The sequence below is a fragment of the Vicugna pacos genome, chromosome 14, assembly GCF_048564905.1.
Source record: "Vicugna pacos chromosome 14, VicPac4, whole genome shotgun sequence".
In the NCBI taxonomy this organism is placed as follows: domain Eukaryota; kingdom Metazoa; phylum Chordata; class Mammalia; order Artiodactyla; family Camelidae; genus Vicugna; species Vicugna pacos.
Window position 1 is genome coordinate 68,981,898 of NC_133000.1, and position 18,251 is coordinate 69,000,148.

The window sequence follows — 18,251 nt, forward strand, 5'->3', positions numbered from 1 at the left end:
CAGAAATGTTAGATGCAGGTTTAACTTTACTGCATGAAAATAATCGCTATGTTCTAAACGTATAGGTACACCTATCGTATTCTTGTAGAAACTTCAGTGAAACAGTTATTTCTGGACTCAGCCATACAATATTTATAATTTAGTTCAACTTACCCTAAGATCAGAATGGCGTACAGATGTGGAAGTCATACAACTGAGAAATAAAAGGTACCTGTTTCACTTGTTTTGCTTTTCAGCAATTCAAACCAACCTCTAATTTTACATTCACTTGGAAGGGCAGAGAAAGGGGAAATGAGAGGGGTATTTATTGCATATCTGTAATGGGCCAATCGGTATCTACACTCAGAAGTCATGTATACTTTCTTCAAGTCTTCCACTCTCATGGCAAGCAAGAAACCTCATCATATTTCAAAACTAGTGAAACTAAGATTCCAAGAGGGTAAAGATCTAAAAAAAAAAAAAAAAGCCAACCAAGCAGGTAGCACACCCAGGCACCCGCTTTAACTGTGGTGCCAACGACAGCAACACACAGAGCTCCGTGACCTCAGATTTTTGTGTAAGAAACATAGATTCACCATCATTCTCTCCTCTTTGAATCATCTTGAATTAAAACTACAAAGTGCATTCAAATAAAAACAATCCAACAGCTGTAACGGTAAGTCAGCACAATTTATTTTTTTTTAAAAAATGAGGAAAAGAAAAGAGGCGTCCTATAACCCGAAGCGTAAGTTCAAGGCTGAGCGACGGCCTGACAGTCTCACTGGCGGCTAGAAGGCACAGCTGTGCTCCACGTAAATCTCTCGACCCTTACGAACCTTCTGTCAACAAGGTTTTCTCATCCTCCCATTACTGCTGTCCAACAATTAATCAACAGCTGTTGAAACATTATAAGCATGCTTGTAATTTGGGGTAAAATTCATGATTGCCTATCTATTAAAATGCTGAGGGAGGCTTTGTTTTCTAGCCCCAGTGTGAACTTGCTGATTTATTCTTCCAATCAATTACCCTCCTGAACTCCCTCCTGACTATTGGCTCAGAGCATCCCACACCCCACGCTTCTCCTAAGTGGGCTTGTGACATAAGTAAGACCGGGTGTGCTTTGCCTGGCCACGTGGTTCTGGAGATCCCAGAGCTACGTTAGCAGAGTACAAAGAAAAGCATCCTTAGAAGGAACAAGATGTTGTTTTATTGCCTTTTAGTTATCTGAGACTAAATTTTTAGAAATAATGGTATCAGAACACACTGAATGGTATCATGAACACCATGAATCAATGACTGAACGACTCAAACAGTAGTCAATAAAACCTCTATTTTATATAAAAATAAAAGCAAAGCTGATGAAACCACTTTGAATGGGTTATGTCTAGGCTCGTATTGCGAGATGTTTCATGATTTACTTACTATGTGGACCTGTTAACCTAGGACATGACACCTCCAAGCGTCCAGCAGAAACTCAGCTCCAGCACAGTGGACATCCCATCGGGCTGGCGTTCTAGGGTCAGTCAGGACAAGCCCCGGGAGCCTGCTCTGGTACCCAGCGGTCCCGACCCCGTTCACTCTCACCCACCGGGTCTGGAAGAGACAACCGGATTCTCCGCCCCTTCAGGCTCACTTTAGGAAGTGTGCTGGGCTACTTCCCACAACTATTAGTGTTGTTGTTTTGTTTTTTTTTTCCAGCCATGCCATGTAACAGTCATCCAGGAATAAAACGATCTCTTGAACTTAAATTCAGAAAAGCACAAGCAGAGCGTAGAGAGAGGCGGGTCACTCCTGCTCTGTCTCCACCGCTTTCCATACACCATTGCACTACCAGTGCTGGGAACTAAGTCAGGTGACAGGAAGCACTCCGTTGTCAGTTCCAGCCTAACAGCTCATGTGTGTGCACACGTCAGGTCCCTTACCCAGACAACCAACCAGACGGCAAGTCTAAATGAAACCACTATTGTTCAAACCAACGTCCGCTCTGCTGCCCACGTAAGCCAATACGGCCATTGTATCTGGTTGTATTCTGCAGGTAATTACATATCAGAAGGAAAAAATTCCAGCATCGGAATTTGTTTGCAAAACCAGGCACCATATCTGCTGTGATGATATGAGACACACAATTTAGGGTGGATAAAGATTTTAATCACACAGCCTGCTACAGATCTGTTCTCTCCCATCTGTATGAAATGCTCAGATTCTCAAGGGGACTTGGTCTCTCTTGGCTTTCCCTCAAAATCCAGTAACAAAATATTTCTCTCTTCCACAAGGAAGTCATATTTTTCTATAAACTACATCTAATATATTAGTAATAATGGTGAGCCACTTCAAACAAATTACAAACAAATATTAATGTTCTTACCAATGGTACACTAAATAATAAATAACTCCCTGCAGGCCAATTTGCATACAAAACGTAACATTTAAAGCCAAGTTGCAATTAGCACTTTATTATGGAACTGATTGTAATATACTACAAACTACTTCTACTTGCTTACAAGGATTTTCATTTCTAAAACTTACACTATTGGACTTGCCATTACAACCAACCAGCCTGCATTCAATTACTAACAAACTCAAAGCCCAGAAGTCACTGTTTCTACTTCAGGAGTGAGAAGATACAGGGCAATACAAGCTCCTTTTGTGGAAGGTGGAAAACAAACAAAATGGATATGACTGAGCAATTTTGTATTTAAATTACAAATATGGTGACTCCACAGCCATGCACACACCCCCCAATATAAACGAAATTCTATACCGAAAAAGCAAGCATGGAGAAATAAATCTGAGAAACCACACTGACAAAGCAGAAGTCAAGAATATCATTTGCCTTTCAAAGTATAGGATTTATAAATGATTAATATTGGTTACGTTTGATTTCTTCACAAGCATTTACAAAACTAGATTATAAATAATGCCACCACTACTTCCACATAGTCCACTGCTGAAAACCTGACGTCAGATAGTGTCTGACTTCTCTATTCTCCCAAAATTCATACTTTCAGCTATTCTCCATTTTCAGTGGTGGAAGATGGGTTCTCAGTGGCCACTCGCAAATTCTTCGCTCTAGTTGAAGAAAGCTAGATTTCTCAAATGTTCTAATTGTCTGCTTATTCTGAAGCGAGTGCTTGTGGGGTTTATAAGCACCTATTTGTTGCCTAAAATGGTGGTTATGCCTTTCAGATTAACTTTAGGTTAATTATTTTTCAAGTTTCACCTCCACATAAAAAAATAAACAAACTGAAGTTGAATCCGTTTACATTTATGGTTTGGTTTATATAATAAAGTGACAGAGCAGCTTGATTTATTAAGATATTCCAAACACCAGGAAAAGCCACAGAGATGGTCACATAAACCGATGTACACATCCATCTCGTATGCACGCACACACACATTTCATTTGAATGAATCTTAAAGACACTGCACATGCAAACCAAAACTCCATTTAACAATGATCTCAGAGTCTTTAAGCATCTATTAACCAAAGTTCCATTCTTCTTTTTCCTCATTTCAGTTTGCCTTTTTATGCACAAACATGATTGAGTCCCCCAGTCCTCCTCATTCTTCCCCAGCATAATTCCCCCCACATTTCAAATATTAGTCAAAGTACATGAGTAAACGGCAGGGGATGGAAGCTGCCCCGCAATGGCAAATTCCACGAAAGCTAGAGCTAGATTCTGTTCTCAAATCACCACCCGGATTCACAGTTGCCATCAGCCCAAGAAATGGAGGCTGCAACAAGAAAGAAAAGTGTTCCCTACTCATATTTTTATAGTGACCGTAACACCACAAACAGAAATGACCGCCTCCTGTGAAGAGGGGTCCACACCAGCTTTCAGGTCTGTGCTCTGCTCTCCTGCTGATCTGGGTCACGCCCTTAGGCAAGTCATCGAACCGCTTCGTGACTCAGCTTCTCAGATGCTAAACTGGCAGAAATCTCATCTGACATCTTCCCAACAGCAGCACAATGAACATTACAGAGATAATGTGGGGTAAAGACATGTTGGATTCCGGAGTCAAAAGAATGACATTTCAACCCAATGTTAGCACACACTTACCAGGATGAAATGGAGAGACGCCAGCCTGTCAATCACAACTAGAGAAGGAAGGAGCGCTTAACTTCCCAGGCTAAAAGAAACGTTGGCATTTTTATTAATCCAAGTCCGTGGTGTAGTATTTACATTTAACAAGCCACTCCTATTGTTCACAAAGTTCTATTAAAAGATTCAACGTGACAGTCTCAAAACGAGTAGTCGTTAGTTCCCCAGAGGTCAATCCTCTATGAAATACTATTTAAAATTACCATTTTAAAAGTCTTTTATGGAGCTCTCATAATTATCAAAATGTAAATAAATTCAAGATTTTCCTTAAGGGTAGCTCTTTTCCTCCCTATTTGGGTGTGCATGTTGACTTCAGTAGAACGAAATGAGAAAAATGTATAAACACTAAGCTCATCGTAACATGGTTGTTGGTATCAAGCTGAAAGATTGATGGCCCAAGCACCTTGGTGCTCTCCGGGAGCGTCCTCATTTCCTGATTTCCTGGGGTGCCTGGAGTTGGACCCCAAAATGCCCTTGGGAAGATGCTCTGTTCACCTGAGCTATGATTTGCTTTGACATAACTAGAAAAGTGGAGGGCATCTCTGGGCAAGACTAAGGATTCTCAACTGGGTTCACCACTGGTAATCATCAAAAATAGTTATTGTTTGATCAAACATGGCTTTTGCCCAGCAAAAGAAAACATAAACAAAACGAAAAGATAGTCCATCGGTTGGGAGAAAATATTTGCAAATGATGCAATGAACAAAGGCTTAACTTCCAAAATATATAGGCAGTTCATACAATTCCATATCAAAAAACAAACAACCCAATCAAAAAAATGGGCAGAGGACCTAAATAGAGTTTCTCCAAAGAAGACACACAAATGACCAACAGGAACATGAAAGATGCTCCATGTCACTAATTATCAGAGAAATGCAAATCAAAACTGCAGTGCGGTACCACCTCACACCGGTCAGCATGGCTATCATCAAAAAGTCTACCAATAATAAATTCTGCAAAGGTTGTGGAGAAAAGGGAACCCTTCTACACTGTTGGTGGGAATGTAAGTTAGTGCACCCACTATGGAAAACAGGGTGGAGGTTCCTTTAAAAACTAAAAATAGACTTACCATATGATCCAGATATGAGAAATATTATGAAATGTTACTCAGCCATAAAAAAGAACGAAGTATTGCCATTTGCAGCAACATGGATGGACCTAGAAATTATCAGACTAAGTGAAGGAAGTCAGACAGAAAGACAAGTATCATATGGTATTACTTATATGTGGCATCAAAAAAAATGATACAAATGAACTTATTTGCAAAACAGAAATAGACTCCCAGGCACAGAAAACAAACTTATGATTACTAAAGGGGAAAGGGCAGGGGGGGTTAGTTAGGAGCATGGGGCTAACAGGTACACACCGTTGTATACATACAATAGATAAACAAAGATTTACTGTACAGCACGGGGAACTACTCAATATCTTGTAATAATCCATAATGGAAACAATCTGACACTGTATACCTGAAACTAACACAATAGTGTAAATCAACTGTAGTTCAATACAAATAGATTTTTTTAAATAGTTACAGGTCGTTATTGAGTGCTTTTTTGACTCCTTAGGAACCCCAAAGAACAGACTGCAGTTCAAGAATTTAACAAATTGTCTTACTCTAAGAACAATTCACTGGCAACAATCAGCATTTTGTCAAAGTCTAACAATTTAAAGGTAGATCTCTGTAGTAAAAAGTTCTGAATAAAACATTTTGAATCTCCATGGTCTAGCGCGGTACCAGCCCACGTGTGAATGAATAAATGCACGTTGGTGAGAATCCAAGGTCAAGAGTACAAACCACAAATCCAGGCTGCCTTCACTGGTACTGAAAGAGCCCGAAAACGTGGGAGAAGCCTGATTCTTGGTCGTGATCCCATTATGACTTTAGGTTCAAATTTTATCCAACTCACCTTATGTTCATTCAACACATGCCGATTCCCTTGCCCAAGTGATGCTAGTTACGGAAGTCCAACGGAGCAAGTGAGCTAGGACCCCTCTCCTCAAAGCACCAAATTCTAGAGCAGAAATCAAGTCTGTGACAGGACGTAGCACGGTGCCTGGCATAAAATCAGCATTCAGTGACAGTTTACATGACACGGAAGGTGACTAAGTATAAGCCAAGCTGAGAAAAATAAGCGCCTAAGAAGAGTATGAGCATCTTCGAGGAAGCAGGGTGGAAGCCTTGAGTATTTCTGATTTTGACATTTAACAAAAGGAGTTAAGAGTTAAAACGTAACTGGTTTTTAATTGGGGAGAGCGAGAAGTTACAAGCAAATGGAACAGTGTAGGCAGAGACACAGAAATGACTTGCAGTTGCAGGACCTCGGAGGGAGGAAGAGATGATCCCCTGGGCTGAGATGTGATGGGCACGGCAGGACGTAGAACTCCCTGGACTTTCCAGTGTGCAGACCCACTCTCCAAACCTGCTACGCTGGCCGGCCACAGGGTCGCTGCACGACGCTGTGTTTCTATTAAAATCACCTAAGAATGCATGAGCTGGTTCAGCAGTCACATTCTCTCCTACTTTGTGCTAAGTTTACCAATCAACTAAAACCCGCACGGGGTTCCTCCAGCACACGTTGGCAAGCTTGGTCACACTTCTATTTTGGGAAATGATTCTTTCAACCTAATGCAGAGTCTGACACTGCTGTCCCACGTCTTTGTTGTTGTTATGGTGATTCATTATTTTAATGTATCAATTTTTGTTTTGAATCCTGACTTTGTCATCTTCTATAGCAATTACTCCTCCAAGCTTTAGGTAATGACAATTTATAATTATGCCAGACATCCTGAGAGGCTCAAAGACTTCGCCTTGGTGACACACCACGAGAGACCTGCAGCCCGACTGACAGTGCCCCGCAACACTTCAGTATTGACTTGATGAGCTATTCATCCACGTAACTCTTTGGTTATTCAGTCTGAATTTCTCCATCTTCTGCACAAGGTTCATAAGATGCTTTTGGCAATACATTGCTGAAATTCAAGCTCACTTTCTCACTCCCACCCAGTAAACATCTAAGACTATGTTCTGTGTAGGACCATGTTCTCTGGATGGAAACAACTTATATTTAATATGTCTACATTTTCTTATTGAGATATTTATCCTTTCAACTGAGGTTTACTAAAGAACATTAGTTCTTCCCGGAGGACCAGAATTTCAGCGTAGCCTGGAGTGTGCTGCAGCCCACTTGTACTGCCTCACCGGAGCCAACTGTGACCCTCTGCTCACAGCTCTTGTCCATGATTCTCGCTGGTCGGTTAAATCAGTCTTGTGGGGATCTTTGCTGCACTGCAGTCAGCATGTGCTGCCTATTAGAGACTGTTGAGAGCACTAGTTGTTAAACATTTAGCAGCATAAAACTGAGAACAGTTCTAATAATTCTCCAATGTTGAGCTTTAACCAATTCAAATAATGTCATGTGCAGATAAAAACAGGTTTGGGATTAAAAAAACAATCCTGTTAATACATGATGCATTTGAGATGAACGCAGGGCAACTTTGAGGAGACATTCAACTCACAGGTGGAAATCAAGGAGTGAAGCGCAGGGAAGAGAGAAAAGGCAGGGACGCAAGTGCGGGGACCATCAGTTGGTTGGTACCAACGCCGTCCCAGACTAGATGAGACCTACAGAGGAGGGTATGTACCGCGGGAAGAGCAAAAGCCCAAGTACTGATTTTTAAAGAGAGTGGAACACACGGAGCCTTTGAAGAAGATAAAGAAGACGCCCAAGATGCAAAGAGAACCAGCATAAAGCCACTGGCACCGCAACAAGCATCACAAAAGATCAGGAAGCGCTCAGTGCTGCAACTGGGTGCCTCTCTGCCCTGGGGACCACGCCGCACCTTCAGGCCATCCTTGTTGGACCCAAACACACAACCGTGTTTCCCAGGATAAAGAACAGCCCCCGAATAGAATGGGGGCTTAAAGCCTGATGACAGTTTCAGCCTGAAGCACACATTCCATATCAATGTGGATCAAGCATAAGTGTCTTTCCTCATTTTGGAAATAACTTATTTTCCTCATTTAATTGTTTCTCGAGTATCAGAAATGTGAAAACAAATATGTTTTGTTCTTTCGTTTACCACCCCCTACCCTCTATCGGCATAGCCCTGGTTCATTTATCATTGTTAAGGAACTTATTGTTTTTCTTTTCAAAACACGACTATTGGAAGAAAAGGAAAGATAATTAACACAAGTAATTCTTTCCAATATGCTTTTCCGGAACTGTTTAAAGTGCTCTCAGCCCCTACACTGTTCAAATGAGTTTGCCTCACCTTTTAGAATTATAGATGCTCTTGCAATCTTAATGGGATTTGTAAATCAAGAAACGTTTTACAGTAGTGACAAGTTTAAAATATGAGTGATCTATAAAATGGCAACTTGGAAGACACATACTGCTTCCTTTTCCATCAGATATTTATACTTTGTTTTTCACCTGAAGCTGTACATCTTGGGCTAATAAATGAACTATAATAAAAATTTGCTCCAAGTAATTCTACAGTTTTCATTCCTCTCAAGCCCAGCACCGCCATTCTGGATTGCTGATATCAGGCAAAGCCCCAAGTCGTAGGTTACAAGCAAATGCTCTTTCTTTCTTACACATTTTCCATATTTTCTGCAGTGTACCTATTAGATGTACAATTTTTAACACACACCTGATCTTTAAGAAGGAGAATGCTTCTGCATAAGCTGAGATTTTTCACTCAAAACCATATTTATATCAATTTGCTTCATTTTAGCAAAACTACAGCAAAGAAAAATATGCATGTATAAGTTCTATTAGGAAACCGAGTTTATTCACTAAAGCAAGTAAACCTGGAAGATGTTTAAAGTAAGAACTAAGTTATAATTTCATAGCAAATGTTGACAGTTTTTAAAAACAGAATGGTTAAGGACAAATATAAAATGTCTTAAGTGCCAACTTCTCACAACTAGGGATGTCTTCATCAGAAATGGGGAGACCCTCAGAGCCCCTAAAAGCTCAAACGATCATCTCCAAGAGAGAACATGCAGCCCCAATTCTCAGTATACGTTGCCACGTATGAGCAGCTTTTAAATCACTCTGTCGATGTATGCACGCATGCGTAAGTTTGGTCTGCGTTACGTTCAGCGTGTGGAACAAGATTATTTTTCTCTTCCGTAATTGATCTCCTTTTGCTTCGTTCAAAATATATTCCTCATCTCTGCCAACAAAACCATTCTTCCAGCAACAGATGTTATGTCATAAAGAGAGACTTATGTGTGCTAGTATAAATAACAAAGGTGTTAGCTGGAATTAAAGGGAGACATTTCCTGTTTATATATATCTCTCTTCAGTGATTACTGAGGGAGGGTAAAAATCCGCTATAAATAAATTTTATATAAACAACATGTTTAAGAAACATTGGAAAGTTTGACTGAGAAAGAAAATGTATCTTCAAATTAATGACTGTTTTGTTCACCCCACATAGAGTTTACATGACTGTTATACATATACAGACTCTGAGCTATTCATTAATCACCAGCTTTGAATTAAATCCCCATTTGGAGAGAGCACATGTGCTTCTGGGTGTGATTTTTATAAACACCAAGATGCCGTAACACCCTCCCATGTTCTAGGATCAGTCATTGCTTCCAACCCTCCCGCTGGAAAACAGTCTCAAAGAGGAGGAGACTGTCTTGCCCTCTTGCCCTTGTCGGCCCTGGTCTGCTACCCAGGAGGATCCTTTGTCGCCCTGAGGATACGTGGCCGCCCTGTCGCAGGCAGCGAGGTGTTCGATCAGCAGCTGCTGGCAGCTCAGCTTTTGCAGCAGCTGCTTTCTGACACTTCTGGAGGGTTACAGGAGGGCTGAATTGCCGGCAGCTGTGGGACCACCAGCTCTAGAGTAATGATTCTCCCATCCATCCAGGGGGGAGCCCTGGAGAGATTCTAGGAAAGGCAAAGAAAAACAATCTTGCCCTTTCCTCACAGGTCCCCTTCCCAAATTTTTTTCCAGTGGTTGAGAAGAAGCATGGGGAGCCCTGTGGTTTAAAAAAATAAAATAAAAAAGGCCACGAGTTCTACAAACGAAAGGGTTCAAATCCTAGCTCTTCCACACGTGAGTGGGTGACCTTGGGCAAGTCAATGACTTGCTTGTGCTCAACTTCCCTTCTTACTTAGTTATGATGATCCCCACTCTATGGGGGTAGGAAGGATGAGTACTTAATACATGAACACTCGTAAAGGATTTGGAAAAGAGTCTGGCACAGAGTGTTCATTAAGGCAAAAAATAAAATAAGCAAGGAAACGTGACTGGGTCAACAGCAACTCTCATGAATTTCCCTTCATTTTAAAACACACAAAGACATCATTATTCCTATTTTATAAAGATCTGAGGCTTCAGAGGGTAACCAACTTGTCAACCAGAAACTAACAAGCCCTCAGTTTTCCATGTCGAGAGGTTTCTCCAGCCCTTGTTAATAAAACTTAAATAGTCAGAACAGCTTCTCCCAAGCTACTAGTTAGAATCTTCACCAGGGTCGTTGGTTGTGCTCTTATTTGCCACCTTACTCCAAAAATGGATTTCAGGAGGCTCATAAGAAGAACACACAACAGTAAAAAGATACTGAAGAGGGAATGTCTGCCATCTTCCAGATCTCACGTCTCCCTGAAACCCATCCTAAGGGCTGATAACTACTCTTGGCTTTGAACTCCTTGGAAGTCATATCTGATCACCAAGAAAGAAAAGGGAAAATGTTCATGAGAAATATCATTCATGTGGCTTCTTTCAATTGTGGGAATAACGTGACTGCTCTCAAACACTGACAGGCTGCGCAAGCATGGGTAAGGTCGGCACTCGTTAGCAACTCTAACAAAGGAGAAACATTAGTAACACACCTGGAATACAGCCATCAATTAAGTTTAAGAGAAAGCTGAGGAATGCACGTGGGTATGTGTATGTAAACATTTATCTATATATTTATAATCTACCTGCCTTCCCACTGGTATATTTGTACGTCGGTGACTCAGAAAGGAGCATGCGTAATTGGAGAAAATCTCGAATCTTTGTTGTATAGGAAACAAAGATGTAAAGAAACTAAAAATGATCCTCTTGGAGAGAAGACTGGGAGTAAAGAAGACATAAAGGAGTGAAAACATGATAAACATGTTTCCACACGATTATTGAAACCAGTGAGTGAAGGTGGAGGATGAAATGACCACACAACATAAAGAAGTCACAGTGGTGGAAAAGGGAGCAAGGTGCCTGGAGCAGGGTTCTCTGGGATTAGAGGGGTTTGCTCCAAAGCCAGGTGATCAGTGGTTGGTCATTTACAGAGATCTTTAGGAATTAAAACTCCAAACTCTTCATCAACTCAGTGTGTCTGTGATCTCAGGCCACAGCCTGAAACAAACCTTGTTCAAATTCCAGGCCTGCAGACGGCAGTCCTCTTGACTTCTGATAGTCATTCGAGCACGCATTGCTTTCAAAACTGGCCCCTTGGGATATAAAACCTAAATGTACAAACTTGTGGTTGCCAAGGGGGTGGAGGGTGGGAAGGGATAGATGGAACTTCAAAATTGTAGAATAGATAAGCAAGATTATACTGTGTAGTACAGGGAAATATACACAAGATCTTATGGTAGCTCACAGAGAAAGAAATGTGACCATGAATATATATATGATCATGTATAACTGAAAAATTGTGCTCTACACTGGAATTTGACACAACATTGTAAAATGATTATAAGTCAATAAAAAAATGTTACATTGTTAAAAAAAAAAAAACCTAAATGGCACCTTGTCTGATGCATTCTCCCAGGGGTATCAGCCAAGTCAGCACATCAGCTTTAGGCTCCGACACTAATTCACACACCTTTTGAACAATCTGATCATTTCATTAACATATTTAATGTTAGAGAGTATGATGAATATTTTCTATCTTCATTTATCTTAACTGCCCCATTATAACAGCCACTTCACCTTAGACATGTGCATAAGCACGGAATTAAACTGCATTTAATCCTAAAACATATACTAATGACATATAAAGGAAGTATTCTACCATCAATAGAGCATGTTTTACTAAACGAGTGACTAGAGTTCAACAGAAAACTAAAATCCTCATTCAAAGACAGAAATATACCAAACAAAATGTGTTAACGTCAATGAAAACAGGAACCATGTCAACTGCATCCACCTGTTTCCACAACAGCACAGTTCTGGGCACCTAGTGGGTGTTAGGGACTGAATGTTTCATCCCCTCAAAATTCCTGTGTTGAAACCATAACCCCCAAGGTGACAGCATCAAGAGCGAGGGTCTGTGGGAAGTAATTGCGTTGAGGTTCTTCATTGGCTAGGCAGCTGAGATTGATGACTTTTTGGCTTCCTTAAAAATGCTCAAATTCTGATAGGCATTTTTTTCCCTTTGTACCACCAAAAGGTCCAAATCAAAACATCGAAACTGGCAAACCAGAGAACAAAGACATTGATGAAACAAATGACAAGGTTTTAATGTGTATCACAACACTGAAATAAACACTGAGTACAGCTGGAAAGAGTAATTCACTGAGTTGAATGAAATACAGGTGAAGATAGAGGAATTCTCATCTTTCAAGAAAAATGAACACCATTACTTCCATAGTTGGTATGTTTATAATATAATTTGGTAGATCTACACACAATTCATGCATTTCCTAAAAAGAGCGAATGCTGTCAAGACTGAAACACTGTAAGATGGAGAATTACTTCTCCGAAAGCTATGGAAACCTCACAGCGGCTGGTGTGATGACAGACTCAGCGAGTACCCAGCAAACACGCGCCGGAGATTTAAGGATCGTTAACGGGTGGCTTCAGATGTAACAGTGTTAGATACGAACAGAAGTAAAGTGAATACATGTAACAGTCGTGCATGCTTTCCTCTGAGGCTGACTGCAGGCTAGGAAATTTTAATTTAAAATAGCAAGCGTTTCCCTATCTAGAGTCAGTTTGTTTCTTTTGTCATATTGGAGGTTTCATTCATTTTATAGCTTTTATTCTTAATAAAGAGAGCTGGATGCTGACAACACTGATAAAAATGTTAGAAAAGAAAGAACAGGAGACCCGAATACAGTCCAAAATTGCAAGACACCTGCAATCAAAAGTACCCATGTGAGTAGCTGTACTGGTGACTCGCTTCTATGACTTGAATTGTTAACCACCCACAATTCCAACCAATTCAATACGCAGTTAACTCACGATAAACACACTAATATTCTTCCCATGTTAATATTCTCCCTTTTGTTTATTTTCATAGAGCTACTAAATGTGAGGTGCAGAAACACGAAAGGATGCTGACTGGTGTGTTACCACTGGATCTGCCAAATATTTCAGCCGTGATTTCCCAACATGGCATATGGTGGCCTAAAATTCAAGTGGCCCCCTGCCCAAGTATCCATCCCTTTCTGTTATAAGGTTGTTATTCATTTGCTCTTTCTTTATGAGAATTGGTGTTATCTTATTACCCCAACTTGCCCCCATCACATTTAATTCATTTCTACCAGCAATGCCATCACGTTCTATTCATTCCATTCTAGCAAACGTGCTGATAAAGTAAATCTTATTTTTTAGACCAGGTTCAGAAAACTTGGCCAACTAAGGCCTGGAGGCCACATCTAGACCCTCTCTCAGCCTGTTTCTCTGTTTGGCCCACAAGCTAAGAACAGTTTATACAGATGAACATTTGCTGTTGATCTGATGAAAGGGAACGCTAACTCAAGTAAGAAAAATATGCACTTAAAAATCATTCCATTCTTCTAAGTAGACCTGTATCACAAAATACTGTACTCAATTATATTCTGAATTCGCACAGATGTGTTTCCTTTCATATAATACAAGTACCTACATCACATCCTTGGTTTTGCCCTTGGCCAGTCAAGCCCAGACATTTCTTATCTGGCCCTTCACAGAAAGTCTGTGGACCTGTGACTTACATAATCAGTATTTAAGAAGTAAAACCAGTCAGTCTTCCAAAAGACCAGGGCTCATAAAGTAGATTGAGAAGCCAACCTTATTGCTCCTTACAGCGGCCCCCTGGAAACCCACTCTGTGGTCCTTTTACTCTCTCCTCCTTAAATAAGAAAAAGCAGGCTGGTCTCCTGGTATCTCCTGCCACTCAGGTAACAAATCTATTTGTTCTTATTACAGTATCTCTCTCATACCCTTAATTAAAATCTTTCATCCTCTAGAATCAAGGACTAAAAACTTCACCTAAGTTTGAGGCTCCTTTGCCTTAACAGTCCTGCTTCGAGGCCATGGTTAGCAGTGTCTCTGCTCACCCACTCCCAGCACACCTCCAACACACCCCCAGTTGCTACCTGGTTCCCAAGCCTCCAAGATGGAGGTGGGGGGTGAGGAAGAATCTGAGTCCAAATCCTGCCTCTGTTCCTCTGGGGACCTCCACATCCTGACCCCGCTGAGTATAATCTGCCTCTTTCCATCTCACTGTGTTCCAAGTTCCAATGTCAGGCAGACCGAACCCCCTGACTCTCTGTGGCCCTTCAAAGCCCAGCTCATCACTCCCTGCAGAAGCCCCTGCATCCCCTGCACCACTCCAAGGTGAGTTCAGAGTCTCCGAACTCCTGCCCCTCCTGGACCCGCTGCTGCCGTCATGCTCTGTGGTCCACTCACTCGTTGGTCGCATCTGCCGTGCATGATCAGGTACCTGCCTTGCTTCCTGAAGCACAACAGCAGCTCTGGGAGATCGTGGGCTTGTCTAACATTGGTCTTCACCACTGTGCATGGTGCGACTCACACATCAACTAGCGAAAGGCAGATTGGCTGATCCATTTTTAGCTCTACTCAGGGGTCAGTGATACATACGGTTTAGAAGATGGAGAGTGGCTGCCAATCACTAGCCTCTAGGTTATGGTCACTGATCATGCCAACAGGTTATAAGTCACTGGTTTCAATGTTGCTATTGATAATATTTGTGACATTATCTCCAAATTAGAAGAATACTAAAGTAAGACTGAAAAATACAAATACATTTTGAGGCCAAGATAATAATGATGAGAAACTGGGATAGAGAATTCCTGATAGAATCATTATAGGTGACATGAAAAATCGACTTGACCTTAAGATAAATATTTTTCCAATATAGTAATTGGATAATGGGCAGTTAGATCAATTATGTCTACATGTATACACAAAACAACTCTCCTATGTGTTTACCCATCTCAGTTATATAAGGGCAATTTTTAGTGGCTTTAAATTAGTTCCTTTATGCTACTGGCAGAGACAAATAAATCATGCAATGTTCCTATGAGCTACAGACACTCTATAATCACCTCCAAGCAATTCCTTACAATGTTTGTTATTTCTGTGTCATCATTGAACCTGATTCTTATTCTTGCTCAACTACTTGGAGAGTGCTAATTTTTACTGTTACAGAAAACAAAGCTTTGCTGATTTCTCAGTAATTTGCCTCTAAGGTATTTTCTTAGGTTACTTTAATTCAGAAAATTAATTATTGTGTATACTCTTCCAATTAAACTTAAATTTATATTTTGGGTTAAAATTGTAACTTGAAAAGTCAGTTGAAATAAAGAAAAAATTATTTTCCCCATGAAGTGAATCTTTTAAATAAAAAACTTAACTCTACTGATTTGAGCTCTTAACTCTTGTTTCTGAACATTTCCATCCCAGTGTTCACAGGTCTGGGTAAGGAATAATCTTAAAACCGTTCTTAAATCAACTCCTCTGCTTCTTTTCTATTCACTATGATGTAATTTTTATCGTGTTTTTGGGAGAAGCAGAGAGAGCCTATTAGTAGCTGGCCTATGATACAGAAGAGACTGGTCACAGCAAGTAGAACCATAAAAAACCCTAAACAGTCCATGTAAAGTGCTAGTTTAGAAGAGTGGCCACTCAGGTCACAAGAAGCAATGGGGGAACGTGTCCTTTTCCCCACTGTTTTGCATGAACATCTTACCATGCCCAGCTTGGATAACCACCTCTCATTATCTACTATTGGGCCCTCAGTGCCACTAACAGGATTTGGGGCCACTGAATAAAATTATATGGAAAGAGAAAAATATTCCAAATATAGGGGATAAAATGAATGAAGATTTTAATCTGGATATGCAAACGGCTTATCTGGAGAACAAGTACTGTTCAAGTCTCACTGATTTTATTGCTTTTTGCTACTACAGTTTTGTACCACGTTACAACTCAGTCTACATACAGATTTCAGACTGGACAATACTGGAGGGTAAGACTATGCAGTAAAGAGGAGCAGGTAATTGTAACAGAAGAGTTTGCACTTGACATGGCAAACTCTCAGATTCTCCCTCAGTTTTTGGAAAGTGTTATATGTCTTGACTATCTATTCTTAGGATTGCTTAAATAAATTAAACTTTCAAACCAAGAAAGTGATTGACTATCACAGAATTATGTCTTTTTCAGAAAAGAACCTGTAGCATTCAACTGCTTCTTTAAAAAAATTGACATAGTAGGAAATGAAGTGTCTAGTCACCCCAATTCTTAGCCCTAAGACAAGAGAGTTGTTTACTGACTCTACAGAACTAGCCTTGTGTTATTTTTTTTTTTGCAGTGTCACAAAACTGTCAGGAGAGTAAGTTATGAATAAAATCTGGTGAAATATTCAGTAAATACTGAGGCTTTCTTCCTTTTGGTATATCCCCAATCCTGCAAAACGCATTCATCCTCAAGCACTGCTAAAGGGGAAGGTACAATGATACAATACCTACCTATGGCATCAAGATTATGGATGCACTTATCATTTGATTCAATTGGCACACTTTCAGAGTCTGTTCTGGAGTCACACTGGCACACAAAATTCAGAAGGTACAGGTCTAGCAACAGGAAATTAGCTAAATAAACTATGGTAAAGCCACACAAATAAAATTCATCTTTTAAAAGGGAGACTATTTCCACTTCCATCCATGATGAAGTCAAATGAATGAGACTTACCCTCTCCTCTAAAAAAACAAAAGAAAGGAAAAATGAAACAAAAATTGGCAAGACACTGGACATCAGTTCAAAGAATGATCATCCCTGAAAGACAGGAGACAAATAGGTTCTGCAATTGCTTTAGCTTGTTGGATTGATCAGCCCATGAATACAAGGAAACTACCTGAGAGTCGGTAAAGAGTGACTCACAGGGATTATTCCCAACAGTCCCCGGCACAGGCATAGTACTAGGGATAATGCCTGTTCCCACCGGTCAGACTGGTAGACCTCAAGATTTACAGGTATTGAGTAGTACGCACAGAAGGGCATTATCTCAAAAATGGGGGATAATTAGTCCTAAACATTGTTCTGGACATGCCTCACAAATCTTCAAGACAATAAACATCACCCTGTGTAAGACAAAATTCACAATGTCTGGCATCCAAACAAATTACCATGAAAAAGCAAAAAACAGGAAAAATGACTCAATGACGAGATAAAATCAAAAATGCTCTAGAATTGACACAGATGTTAGAATGAGCATAGAAGGACATTAAATTAGGTGAAATAAGTGTCTTTCATGTGTTTAAAAGATCCAATGGCAGTGCCTGCGATTCAACAACAATAACAACAACAAAAACAAGCATCGGCTAGAATTAACAGTTGTCTGGATACTGCAGAAGAAAAGACATGTAAACTTAAATATACAGCAACAGAACTATTCAAAATGAAACATAAAGGAGACTCTAACAACAAAAGAGCATCAGTGAGGTGTGAAACAACTTCAAGTAGCCTAATAAATGTGTACTTGGAGTCCCTTGGAAAGATGAGATTGGGAGAGGTGAAAGACAGAAAAATTACTGAAAGAAACAAGGGCCACAATTTTTCTAAGTTTCATGAAAACTATCAACTTGCATATACAAGAAACTCAGGTAACCCTCAGCAAAGAAGTATGATGAAAACACCAAGGCACATGATAATCGAATCTTAAATGTCTATGCACATGATAACAGAGCTTCAAAACACATAAAGCAACAAATCCTAGAACTGCAATAAGAAATAAATAAGTTTTCAATTATGGTGAGATGCTTTAATATCCTTCTCCCAGTAATGGATAGAACAAGTATACATAAAGGATACTCAAGATTTACATAATATTATCAGTCAACTTGATCTTACATTTGTAGAATACTCTACCAAACATCAGAATACACATTCTTTTTAAGTACACACAGAACATTACCATGTCACATCACTTTC

General features: G+C 40.2%; 1 long non-coding RNA gene across 1 annotated transcript; it reads right to left on the reverse strand.

Moving 5' to 3' along the window:
- Positions 1-650: 650 nt before the first annotated feature.
- On the reverse strand, positions 651-4,111 carry LOC140701185 (uncharacterized). Its single transcript, XR_012080115.1, has 2 exons — positions 4,041-4,111; positions 651-874 (listed from the first exon to the last, which is right to left on the reverse strand). It is a non-coding gene; the product is annotated as an uncharacterized lncRNA (long non-coding RNA).
- Positions 4,112-18,251: the final 14,140 nt, after the last annotated feature.